Source organism: Ranitomeya variabilis, chromosome 2 (genome assembly GCF_051348905.1).
Source record: "Ranitomeya variabilis isolate aRanVar5 chromosome 2, aRanVar5.hap1, whole genome shotgun sequence".
NCBI lineage: Eukaryota > Metazoa > Chordata > Amphibia > Anura > Dendrobatidae > Ranitomeya > Ranitomeya variabilis.
Genome location: NC_135233.1, coordinates 125716640 through 125730631, shown reverse-complemented (window position 1 = coordinate 125730631; position 13992 = coordinate 125716640). Strand labels below are relative to the sequence as shown.

The following is a 13992-nucleotide window of genomic DNA, read 5'->3' as shown; positions in this document are numbered from 1 at the left end:
TGGCACTGAAATACGTGGCACTGAAATACGTGATACGTGGCACTTAAATACGTGGCACTGAAACACGTGGCACTGAAATACGTGGCACTGAAATACGTGGCACTGAAATACGTGGCACTGAAATACGTGGCACTTAAATAAGTGGCACTGAAATATGTGATATGTGGCACTTAAATACGTGGCACTGAAATACGTGGCACTGAAATACGTGGCACTGAAATACGTGGCACTGAAATACGTGGCACTGAAATACGTGATACGTGGCACTTAAACACGTGGCACTGAAACACGTGGCACTGAAATACGTGGCACTGAAATACGTGGCACTGAAATACGTGGCACTGAAATACGTGGCACTTAAATAAGTGGCACTGAAATATGTGATATGTGGCACTTAAATACGTGGCACTGAAATACGTGGCACTGAAATACGTGGCACTGAAATACGTGGCACTGAAATATGTGATACGTGGCACTTAAATACGTGGCACTGAAACACGTGGCACTGAAATACGTGATACGTGGCACTGAAATACGTGGCACTGAAATACGTGGCACTGAAATACGTGCAACTGAAATACGTGGTACTAAAATATGTGGCACTGAAATACGTGATACGTGGCACTGAAATACGTGGCACTGAAACACGTGCCACTGAAATACGTGATACGTGGCACTGAAATACATGGCACTGAAATACGTGGCACTGAAATACGTAGCACTGAAATACGTGGCACTGAAATACGTGGCACTGAAATACGTGGCACTATGACTGTCAGAAAATGTTCATTAAACGGTTAGGGGTGAGGTTAGGGGTAGGGTTAGGGTTAGGGTTTGGATCCCTTTATCACCTTGATGGTGGTGGGTGGCTTTTCAGTGTGTTTTCTGTTTTTTTCGATAAAAATGCATGCGTTTTTAACGCAAACAAACGCATGTGCTTAAAAACGCAAGAAAATACTGCAGGTTGTATTTCTGAAAATGAACGCATGCAGAAAAAAACCGCATGCGTTTGAAAACGCGACCAAACGCGTACAAAAAAACCGCATGCGTTTTCAATGTTAAATATAGGGAAAAAACGCATGCGTTTTTTTGTGCAAAAAACGCTGCAGACAAAAACGGAAGTGTGAAACCAGCGACGCTTTTTATAGCAAAAAAGTTTTTGCGTCTCCACATTTTGAGACCTATAATTTTTCCACATTTGCTCCACAGAGTCATGTGAGGTCTTGTTTTTTGCGGGACGAGTTGACGTTTTTATTGGTAACATTTTCGGACACGTGACCGTTTTTGATCGCTTTTTATTCCGATTTTTGTGAGGCAGAATGACCAAAAACCTGCTATTCATGAATTTCTTTTGGGAGAGGCGTTTATACCGTTCCGGGTTTGGTAAAATTGATAAAGCAGTTTTATTCGTCGGGTCAGTACGATTACAGCGATATCTCATTTATATCATTTTTTTTATGTTTTGGCGCTTTTATACGATAAAAACTATTTTATAGAAAAAATAATTATTTTGGTATCGCTTTATTCTCAGGACTATAACTTTTTTATTTTTTTGCTGATGATGCTGTATGGTGGCTCGTTATTTGCGGGACAAGATGACGTTTTCAGCGGTACCATGGATATTTATATCAGTCTTTTTGATCGCGTGTTATTCCACTTTTTGTTCGGCGGTATGGTAATAAAGCGTTGTTTTTTGCCTCGTTTTTTTTTTTTTTTTCTTACGGTGTTTACTGAAGGGGTTAACTAGTGTGGCAGTTTTATAGGTTGGGTCGTTACGGACGTGGCGATACTAAATATGTGTACTTTTATTGTTTGTTTTTTTTAATTTAGATAAAGAAATGTATTTATGGGAATAATATTTTTTTTTTTTTTTCATTATTTTGGAATATTTTTTTTTATTTTTTTTTACACATTTGGAAATTTTTTTTTTTACTTTTTTACTTTGCCCCAGGGGGGGACAATACAGATCGGTGATCTGTCAGTTTGCATAGCACTCTGACAGATCACCGATCTGATTGAAGTGCAGGCTGCTTCACAGTGCCTGCTCTGAGCAGGCGTCTGTGAAGCCACCTCCCTCCCTGCAGGACCCGGATCCGCGGCCATCTTGGATCCGGGTCTGGAGCAGGCAGGGAGGGAGGTAAGACCCTCGCAGCAACGCGATCACATCGCGTTGCTGCGGGGGGCTCAGGGAAGCCCGCAGGGAGCCCTCTCCCTGCGCGATGCTTCCCTGCACCGCCGGCACATCGCGATCATGTTTGATCGCGGTGTGCCGGGGGTTAATGTGCCGGGGGCGGTCCGTGACCGCTCCTGGCACATAGTGCCGGATGTCAGCTGCGATATGCAGCCGACACCCGGCCGCGATCGGCCGCGCTCCCCCCGTGAGCGCGGCCGATCGGCTATGACGTACTATCCCGTCGGCGGTCATACGGGCCCACCCCACCTCGACGGGATAGTACGTCAAATGTCGGGAAGGGGTTAAAAACACCCAATTCTGCAAAGATAAGAGAAACATTGGTTACCGGACTGGAATGAACATTCATTAATACCAAGGATTATATTAAAAGTCGAAATTGAAACCAATATATTAAGAACTGGTCCCAGCACAGAAAATACAACATGTAGCATCCTAAACCCTACAGCCCCCGACGTTTGGTTTCCAGTGGTTCTTATTTTATTGCTTTTGTTATTTATTGTTCTTGATTTTTTGTAATAAAATTAACATTTTAGGATTATACTCAGTTGTGGTTTGTCTATATCCACCTATTGTTGTGAATAAGCCCCCGACGTTGGTCCGCTCTGATAGTAAAGTATAAAGGCATTATACCAACAGAACCGCACTGACGTCTCTCCGCAGTGATTGTGTTTCATGAGGAGATGAATAATAAAATCCACTTACTCTTTATCACACAGCGAGCATTTGTAGTTGTACTTATAGTGGATGGTAGAACTGTGATGTTCTGTCACTTTTGGCAGCTCGGGATGGATACCATTTACCCTTCTTGTGACAGCCTGCCATAACGGGCCATGGTTGTCTCTGCCTTCACCGAAGCATATCCAACAGGCGGCATGGCACAACTCGTGCGCAAGTGTGGATCGTACTCGCACTAAAACAAGAGTTTATTCAGTTCTGAGAAAATCTGAGTACACCCTGATTGAACTGTTTGGTTTTACATATCAGGACAAAATACAAAATACATCCTGAGATGAACAACACGTGACAAGTCAACCATGCCATTATTTATTCACCAAAAACTGCATCAAATTGCAGAAGCAGAGAGTGAAAAATAAGTACACCCCATGAATCAATAGCTTTTAGAATCATCTTTAGCAGCAATAACTTGAAGTTGCATCAATGGTGTCCTTAATTTATCACACATTGCGCTTGCATTTTGGCTTCTTTTTTAAAATAAATAATGATGTAGTATTTTGTAGTATTTTTTATCATGTTGTTTTCTGAGATTCTATTTCCCTACTTTTAGGACCTTCTGAGGACCTGATGTTTTTTTTTTCTCCTGATATGTAAAATATTAGAATTCAAATAGGGTGTACTTAGATTTTCTTATGGTAGTATGTACAGTGAGTTTATAAGATGTACTACATCACAAGTAGCAGTTTTTTTGCCCTGTATACAGGTTGTCTTATGAAGCTGGAGGATGGATGTGATGTGAAACCTACCGGCAGAATCGCAGACTTTTTCAGAAAGCTCAATCACTGAGTAGTGGCGGTTGTTATCCAGCTTTTGCCTGCATTGGCCGGATGCTGATGTTGGCCTCTTGCTCCACGAAATCTCCATTTTTGCAGGGAGCTAAAATAGAGGAAACAAATTCCATTGCATCTGTAAACTCTTTCACCCCAATCTTACAAAGTACCCAACTCTCATTTTTTATTTACAGCAGCGGTCTATTGTATGGGGCATGGGGTCTTCCCAGAAGTCCAAGATGAGAGAACAAAAATAAAAATAAACTTTTTCTAAAATGTCCAGATATCAACTAAATGATTTTTAAATATAAATGTAAAAATCATGTGAACTTCAAGCCAAAAGTTGCTAATCTTTTTGTCTCTGCATGGTGGATGGTGGATCATCTGAGGTTTCCACTCATCCCACAGATAAGAAGAAGGTGTTGACAGGTGAGATTTACCGGAGATATTCAATAACTATATTACAGAAACATGACAAAGGGGTTAGGATGCCTTTCACTAAGTTACAGACATTTATCTTGGAATTTATTGTTTAAAGGGGGAGATAATAGGGAAGTCATGTATCACCCAGAAACCGACGATAAGATGTGATACCTTATTACTGAAGACTGCCCTGTTGTATAGATTGTATTGTCGCTCCACCAGCTCCTTCTTTGTTTCCTGTTTTCTTTGTTTCCTGGAAGTGGGTAACATAGATGGAAGTTGGAGAAACAATGTCTTCCAGGAAACAGCCGGGGATGTTACATAGTGGTGTCCTAGGAAAGATAAGGAATCATATATAAATCCACAGGAAACATCTTACCTAGTTCATGGCTTTATATAGAGGTAGATGCATCTGGCATAACTTACCTCTCCTCTGTAGCAGAGCTCTCCTCGCTATCAGATGGTATATTATCTATACAGAAATATGGAAGAGTCAAAATACATTTTATAAGGCTCAAATCAGACATTAGTTAGTATGCAGGTCCGTACTAGAGAGGGGTCTGTAAATATAGAGTGTAGAAGATCAGGAGTGAACGTGTCCTCAATGGTTGGAGGGTGGACCCTCAAATGGTAGGGGTCCGTTCTCTGGGGCCTTCATGTAAAATAAGACTAGAGGTCCTATCACCGCATTTGCTGATTCATGGTAGCCTCCATTGTTTATAATGGAGATATGGGATTCCTTGTGCAGGGCTTTCTCTTTTTTTGTCTATTGGATTTATGAAAAGAGACAAGCAAATGTATTGCTCATCTGTAATAAATTCTATAGGGACAATAATGGCCATAAGTCAACATGGCGTGGAAGTGTCCGAGACATAGGACCCACACCAATCAAGCATGTGTAAAATAGGATTACCTCTGTAAGGTATCTTTAATGTAACCCTTTATCAACCATGTACAGTGCTCATCAGTAGAGAATGAATGGAGATGGCTCGGGAGTTGAGCCCACCTCTTTCCCAGCAGATGATGGTTGTGTCGTTCAGCCATCATCTGCCTCTAACAGCCGAGAGTGGATTGGAGTTCTGCCTGCTTGTGTTAACCTGTTAAATACTGCTGTCATTCTCTGACAATGGCATTTACAGCACATTTCCCAGGTGGCTCGCTGTTCCAATTCCTGTAATTGATTTGTAAACTGACCTGTGAAAGTACAGAAAACTTGTTATTTCTACAATAACATAAAACTGGATTGTGTCTAGAAATGATAACTTACTAGTATACGTGGAAGTTCCTCCAGTATTTGATAAGTCATCATCAGTATTACTAATGGCATTGGAGCTGTGAAATAAATGTAACAGAATATGAGCCACCATTAGTCATTAATCCCAATCATGTATCTAGTAATAGAGGAGATGTAAGTCTTACCAGGTGGAACTGTCCGGATCTTCTGAAGGTGGTAAAATCAGATCTGTGGGGACAACACAACATAAATCTCTTATTAGACTATTGTAATAGCAAAGCCGGAGGATCAATATCAAATAAATAAATCCTAAAAAAGTATCCAGTGTACCCCTATATGTACATGGGGCAAAAAATCACATTTACCTACAGTAACCCGCAATGTGCATGGCCGCCATGAGAAACAATCCCCAAATCCCATTTCTGGCTGATATAGAGCAAATTTATGAATAATGCTCTTGACCAAATTCTGAAAACAAATGATTTTCTCCTAATATGAGAGTGTCCCAGACATTGGACCCGCACCAATAAAGCTTGTCTAAAATAGGATTATCCCTTTAATCCATCTTTAATTTAAAAATGCACAAACCCTTCTACAATTTGCCTTTAATTGTTATATTTGGAAATGATTTGTGACAGTACAGAAAATTCAGTGTTCTTTCTACAGTAACCCTGCATTGTGTCTTGAAATGATAACTTACTAGTATACGTGGAAGTTCCTCCAGTATTTGATTCGTCATCATCAGTATTACTGATGTCATCGGAGCTGTGGAATAAATGTAACAGATAATGAGCCACCATTAGTCATTAATCCCCATCATGTATCTAGTAATGGAGGAGATGTAAGTCTTACCAGGTGGAACTGTCCGTATCATCTGAAGTTGGTAAAATCAGATCTGTGAAGGCAACACAACATAAATCTCTTATTAGACTACTAGATGGCAGCCCGATTCTAAAGAATCGGGAGTCTAGAATCCATATATACTTTATTTATTCAAATGTAAGAATAATACAATTAATAAATAATAGTAAGAAAGAACAAAAAATGGCTGCACTCACCAGCTCTTGACAATTCTTGACAGTACGGCACATTTCTGATTGGTCGCTCGCGGCAGGCGGCAACCAATCAGAAAAGTGCCGCGCACCACGAAGGCATATATCTTTGTCCACCCTGAGCGGGTGTAGGACGCTGGTGACGTCACTTATCTCCGGACATTATCTCTGGACAAAGCCACGGAAGTTGGCCCAAATTGCCGGAAGTAGTATTCTAGGCAATTATATATTAGATTTTAATGTTATCAGTGTTTACCTTTGAACGTTTATATTGTATTGTCCTGTCACCAGCCATGTGTACGATTATCGGCCGAAAGCCTCTCTGGAACCAATAATCACCCCATGTAAAGGTATCTTTATAAGTTAAAGATTCAGAATACTATGACTTTTATCATATCCTGAACAGTCAAGTTTTTTATGAACCGTTAAGGTTTTCTGGTTGAAGTAAAAAAAAACTCTGAGTGTTTACAGTTTGAAACCATAAAATGTTGAAAAATTATGTCATTCTTGAGTATATCACTCAATGGTGCTCATAAACGTGTCAAATTTGATCTATAATATACTTTAATATACGTTACTTTAATCTTTAATATACTTAAGAACAGGGCCCCAGACATCACACAGGGGGTCTGAAACACCGCACAGTGGTCCAAAATATCGCTGTGCTCTGCCTGGGGCCCCATATGCTGCCTGGGGCCCCTGTGCTCTGCCTGGGGCCCCATATGCTGCCTGGGGCCCCTGTGCTCTGCCTGGGGCCCCTTTGCTCTGCCTGGGGCCCCATGTTCTGCCTGGGGCCCCTGTGCTCTGCCTGGGGCCACTGTGCTCTGCCTGGGGCCCCATATGCTGCCTGGGGCCCCTGTGCTCTGCCTGGGGCCCCATATGCTGCCTGGGGCCCCTGTGCTCTGCCTGGGGCCCCATAGGCTGCCTGGGGCCCCTGTGCTCTACCTGGGACCACTGTGCTCTGCCTGGGGCCCCATATGCTGCCTGGGGCCCCTGTGCTCTGCCTGGGGCCCCTGTGCTCTGCCTGGGGCCCCATTTTCTGCCTGGGGCCACTGTGCTCTGCCTGGGGCCCCATATGCTGCCTGGGGCCCCTGTGCTCTGCCTGGGACCACTGTGCTCTGCCTGGGGCCCCATATGCTGCCTGGGGCCCCTGTGCTCTGCCTGGGGCCACTGTGCTCTGCCTGGGGCCCCATATGCTGCCTGGGGCCCCTGTGCTCTGCCTGGGGCCCCATATGCTGCCTGGGGCCCCTGTGCTCTGCCTGGGGCCCCTGTGCTCTGCCTGGGGCCCCATGTTCTGCCTGGGGCCCCTGTGCTCTGCCTGGGGCCACTGTGCTCTGCCTGGGGCCCCATGTTCTGCCTGGGGCCACTGTGCTCTGCCTGGGGCCCCATAAGCTGCCTGGGGCCCCTGTGCTCTGCCTGGGACCACTGTGCTCTGCCTGGGGCCCCATATGCTGCCTGGGGCCCCTGTGCTCTGCCTGGGGCCACTGTGCTCTGCCTGGGGCCCCATATGCTGCCTGGGGCCACTGTGCTCTGCCTGGGGCCCCATATGCTGCCTGGGGCCCCTGTGCTCTGCCTGGGGCCCCATATGCTGCCTGGGGCCCCTGTGCTCTGCCTGGGGCCCCTGTGCTCTGCCTGGGGCCCCATGTTCTGCCTGGGGCCCCTGTGCTCTGCCTGGGGCCACTGTGCTCTGCGTGGGGCCCCATATGCTGCCTGGGGCCCCTGTGCTCTGCCTGGGGCCCCATATGCTGCCTGGGGCCCCTGTGCTCTGCCTGGGGCCCCTGTGCTCTGCCTGGGGTCCCATATGCTGCCTGGGGCCCCTGTGCTCTGCCTGGGGCCCCTGTGCTCTGCCTGGGGCCCCATGTTCTGCCTGGGGCCCCTGTGCTCTGCCTGGGGCCACTGTGCTCTGCCTGGGGCCCCATATGCTGCCTGGGGCCCCTGTGCTCTGCCTGGGGCCCCATATGCTGCCTGGGGCCCCTGTGCTCTGCCTGGGGCCCCTGTGCTCTGCCTGGGGCCCCATATGCTGCCTGGGGCCCCTGTGCTCTGCCTGGGGCCACTGTGCTCTGCCTGGGGCCCCATGTTCTGCCTGGGGCCCCTGTGCTCTGCCTGGGGCCACTGTGCTCTGCCTGGGGCCCCATATGCTGCCTGGGGCCCCTGTGCTCTGCCTGGGGCCCCATATGCTGCCTGGGGCCCCTGTGCTCTGCCTGGGGCCACTGTGCTCTGCCTGGGGCCCCATAGGCTGCCTGGGGCCCCTGTGCTCTGCCTGGGACCACTGTGCTCTGCCTGGGGCCCCACATGCTGCCTGGGGCCCCTGTGCTCTGCCTGGGGCCACTGTGCTCTGCCTGGGGCCCCATATGCTGCCTGGGGCCCCTGTGCTCTGCCTGGGTGTAGGACACTGGTGACGTCACTTATCTCCGGACATTAGCTCCGGACATTAGCTCCGGACATTAGCTCCGGACATTATCTCCGGACATTAGCTCCGGACAAAGCCACGGAAGTTGGCACAAATTGCAGGAAGTAGTATTCTAGGCAATTATATATTAGATGGGCATTTCCTGAAGGAAATACATGGTGCTTGAACAGCGCTACCAGCTTTACAGCAGCACTTTTCACACACGGGACTGGGGGGCGCGCTTACTTTTGCACCCGGGGCCGGGGGCGCGCTTACTTTTGCACCCGGGGGTGCACTTACTTTTGCACCCGGAGGCGCACTTACTTTTGCACCCGGGGGCGCACTTACTTTTGCACCCTGGGGCGCACTTACTTTTGCACCCGGGGGCGCACTTACTTTTGCACCCGGGGGCGCACTTACTTTTGCACCCGGGGGCGCACTTACTTTTGCACCTGGGGGCGCACTTACTTTTGGGGCCGCACTTAATTTTGGTGGGCGGGGCTCCTCGGCCTCCGATTTGGTTGGTGGGGCCCCTCGTCCTCCGATTTGGTGGGTGGGGACCCTCGTCCTCCGATTTGGTGGGCGGGGACCCTCGGCCTCCGATTTGGTGGGCGGGGACCCTCGGCCTCCGATTTGGTGGGCAGGGACCCTCGGCCTCCGATTTGGTGGTCGGGGACCCTCGGCCTCCGCTTTGGTGGGCGGGGCCCCTCGGCCTCCGATTTGGTGGGCGGGGTCCCTCTGCCTCCGATTTGGTGTGCGGGGACCCTCGGCCTCCGCTTTGGTGGGCGGGGCCCCTCGGCCTTTGATTTGGTGGGCGGGGCCCCTCGGCCTCCGATTTGGTTGGTGTGGATCCTCGGCCTCCGATTTGGTGGGCGGGGACCCACGGCCTCCGATTTGGTGGGCGGGGACCCTCGACCTCCGATTTGGTGGGCGGGGACCCTCGGCCTCCGCTTTGGTGGGCGGGGCCCCTCGGCCTCCGATTTGGTGGGCGGGGTCCCTCTGCCTCCGATTTGGTGGGCGGGGACCCTCGGCCTCCGCTTTGGTTGGCGGGGCCCCACGGCCTCCGATTTGGTGGGCGGGTCCCTCTGCCTCCGCTTTGGTGGGCGGGGCCGCTCGGCCTTCGATTTGGTGGGCGGGGCTCCTCGGCCTCCGCTTTGGTGGGCGGGGCCCCTCGGCCTCCGATTTGGTGGGCGGGGCCCCTCGGCCTCCGATTTGGTGGGCGGGGCCCCTCGGCCTCCGATTTGGTTGGCGGGGCCCCTCGGCCTCCGATGTGGTGGGCAGGGCCCCTCGGCCTCCGATTTGGAGGGCGGGGACCCCTGGCCTCCGATTTGGTGGGCGGGGCCCCTCGGCCTCCGATTTGGTTGGTGGGGCCCCTCGGCCTCCGATTTGGTAGGCGGGGCCCCTCGGCCTCCGATTTGGTGGGCGGGGACCCTCGGCCTCCAATTTGGTGGGCGGGGACCCTCGGCCTCCGATTTGGTGGGCGGGGACCCTCGGCCTCCGATTTGGTGGGCGGGGACCCTCGGCCTCCGATTTGGTGGGCGGGGCCCCTCGGCCTCCGATGTGGTGGTCGGGGCCCCTCGGCCTCCGCTTTGGTGGGCGGGGCCGGGCCCCTCGGCCTCCGCTTTGGTGGGCGGGGCCGCTCGGCCTTCGATTTGGTGGGCGGGGCTCCTCGGCCTCCAATTTGGTTGGCGGGGCCCCTCGGCCTCCGATTTGGTGGGTGGGGACCCTCGTCCTCCGATTTGGTGGGCGGGGACCCTCGGCCTCCGATTTGGTGTGTGCTCTGCCTGGGGCCACTGTGCTCTGCCTGGGGCTCCATATGCTGCCTGGGGCCCCTGTGCTCTGCCTGGGGCCCCATATGCTGCCTGGGGCCCCTGTGCTCTGCCTGGGGCCCCTGTGCTCTGCCTGGGGCCCCATGTTCTGCCTGGGGCCCCTGTGCTCTGCCTGGGGCCACTGTGCTCTGCCTGGGGCCCCATGTTCTGCCTGGGGCCACTGTGCTCTGCCTGGGGCCCCATAAGCTGCCTGGGGCCCCTGTGCTTTGCCTGGGACCACTGTGCTCTGCCTGGGGCCCCATATGCTGCCTGGGGCCCCTGTGCTCTGCCTGGGGCCACTGTGCTCTGCCTGGGGCCCCATATGCTGCCTGGGGCCACTGTGCTCTGCCTGGGGCCCCTGTGCTCTGACTGGGGCCCCATATGCTGCCTGGGGCCCCTGTGCTCTGCCTGGGGCCCCTGTGCTCTGCCTGGGGCCCCATATGCTGCCTGGGGCCCCTGTGCTCTGCCTGGGGCCCCTGTGCTCTGCCTGGGGCCCCATATGCTGCCTGGGGCCCCTGTGCTCTGCCTGGGGCCCCTGTGCTCTGCCTGGGGCCCCATGTTCTGCCTGGGGCCCCTGTGCTCTGCCTGGGGCCACTGTGCTCTGCCTGGGGCCCCATATGCTGCCTGGGGCCCCTGTGCTCTGCCTGGGGCCCCATATGCTGCCTGGGGCCCCTGTGCTCTGCCTGGGGCCACTGTGCTCTGCCTGGGGCCCCATAGGCTGCCTGGGGCCCCTGTGCTCTGCCTGGGACCACTGTGCTCTGCCTGGGGCCCCATATGCTGCCTGGGGCCCCTGTGCTCTGCCTGGGGCCACTGTGCTCTGCCTGGGGCCCCATATGCTGCCTGGGGCCCCTGTGCTCTGCCTGGGTGTAGGACACTGGTGACGTCACTTATCTCCGGACATTAGCTCCGGACATTAGCTCCGGACATTAGCTCCGGACATTATCTCCGGACATTAGCTCCGGACAAAGCCACGGAAGTTGGCACAAATTGCATGAAGTAGTATTCTAGGCAATTATATATTAGATTGTAATAGACTGAGGCTCAATATCAAATACATAAATTCTAATAAAGTATCCAGTGCATCCCTATAAGTACATGGAGAAAAAAATCACATAACCCTGGATGGTATCTAGAAATAATAACTTACTATTATGCGTGGAAGTTCCTGCCCTATTGGAATCATCATCATCAATAAGAATGATGGCATAGGAGCTGTGGAATAAATGTAACAGATTATGAGCCACCATTAATCATTAATCCCCATCATGTGCTTAGTAATGGTGGAGACGTGGGTCTTACCAGGTGGAACTGTCCGGACCATGATCTGAAGGTCGCACAGTAGCTGATGAAGGTCAATCTGTGACCGAAACGTTTTTGTTGCTGTAAAATAAAACCACTTGCATACAAGTTGAGTGCCAGGTTTTGTTATATACTACTGAAGGTCGTACAATCAGATCTGTGGGGGCAACACAACATAAATCTCTCATTAGAATATTGTAATAGCAAAGACTGAGGCTCAATATCAAAAGACATAAATCCTAATAAAGTATCCAGTGTACCCCTATATGTACATGAGGCAAAAAAATCACATTAAGCTACAGTGACCTGCCCAGGGCATGGCCGTCATGAGAAGCAATCCCCAAATCCCATTTTTCTCTGACTTTATAATGCCTGCATGATTATCCCTGACCAAATACTGAAAATAAATGGTAAATATGAGCTTATTTACTGTAGGCGGACAATAGAATTAAATCCAAGCCCTGACCACAAGGTACAATCTGCACCCAATGACTACAATGTGACATCGATATGTATCAGAGCCTTTACTGGATTAGGGGTACAGTACCTGGTAAACTCGGGGTCGGGCCCGAATTGAAGCCAGTGATGTTATCTTGGCCTGGAGACCTTGGTATTGGCCTCTTTCTTGGTTGAGACTGAAGAATGGCAAACATGTCAGATAGATTCTATAACCATGAACTTCTCCAATTTATAATCTTACTCCATATTCCACTGATACCAGGCAGACACCAATATGAATGTGGTTTCCATCGGCCTGTGCTTATTTCACGTACAGCGTATGACGGGTGTGCCGGACACTTATGGTTAGGATATGGATAGGGGCGGTGGTGACATTTATGTGTCTTCATACAATATTATTATGTATCCTGTACATGGACATATTGTCACAAATATTACAAGTGAGGGCAGTCTTTTCTCTGCAAACATGATCCAAATTATCACCCCATCTTCTCGGAGCTATATTTTCGGTCCCACCATCTTTTTCCTGAACTTTTATCCCAAATATATTTTAGTTATTTAAGAATATAAAATGATGCTCACGTGATGTAAATCGTCATCATCGCTGCTGTCCTCGGTGTCAGAGAGAACTATAATACGCTTAAATTGCTTTTTTCGCATCATATTTGCACAAGTCACAACACTCCTCTCTCCACAAACGCCTACAAAAACCCTCAACGGAAACCTGGATGACGGAGCCGTTCTATATCGTCCAGCCATTTGTGACGTCATTATAATGCTGTAGTTGTTTGCTCATTTTTTGTATTTTACAACGTAATTATACAAAATATACTGTACAAATACAAAAAAAGGAAATCAGATTAAAACAACAATCTTCCTAATTCCTTCACTCCCGACCTTTTCCCAATTGTTCAGAAAAAATAATAATAAAATAAAGAAAACCCCACTGGTGTTTAATCTGTTGATTGTCTCTCCACCGAGTTTTATTCTCTCCACTACATTTTTTCCAATTGTCTCCCAATTTTCAAATTTCTCTGAGTGGCAAAACCAGACCCTGTCATATTTCATAACTCTCTTATGAAATTTCTTCTATTCTGTAATGCTCCATTTTTTCCTTATCCATTTCCCAATGAAATCCACACTTGCAATATAAAGCCGTCTACTTAAGACACTTCTTCCCCATTTCTTCTCTTTCGCTCCAAAGAGCAGTTTTACAATTGTTGACATGATTTCAATGCAGATCTGAGTCCCCAGTTTCCTCTCTATATCTTCATACCCTCTGATAAATGTTTCAAATCCACCCATGTTTCTTACACAGTTTACAAGTATTGTCAACTTTCCCCTTCATTCTGTATAATGCTTGGTGAAAATAATGGGACCAATGGATCAACCTGGTCAATTTATGAATTTATTGATTGACATCCCACAAATGTATATTCATATATGTGACTCTAATATTTACTCCATACAATAATCTTACTCTCAGATATAAAATTATACCTGTAATCTCTAGTTATTATCATATAAATATATTTATTACATTATAGCATATTGTATATTATATGCAAGGTTGTCATTATAAGATAGATTTTTTTGAATGGGAAACCATCAATAAGTAATCAATTTCTC

The 13992-nt window shown here is 49.1% G+C and overlaps 1 long non-coding RNA gene across 1 annotated transcript; it reads right to left on the bottom strand.

The window, feature by feature from the left end:
* Positions 1–6221: 6221 nt before the first annotated feature.
* Positions 6222–11943, bottom strand: LOC143809180 (uncharacterized). Its single transcript, XR_013222120.1, has 3 exons — positions 11905–11943; positions 11753–11817; positions 6222–6251 (listed from the first exon to the last, which is right to left on the bottom strand). It is a non-coding gene; the product is annotated as an uncharacterized LOC143809180 (long non-coding RNA).
* Positions 11944–13992: the final 2049 nt, after the last annotated feature.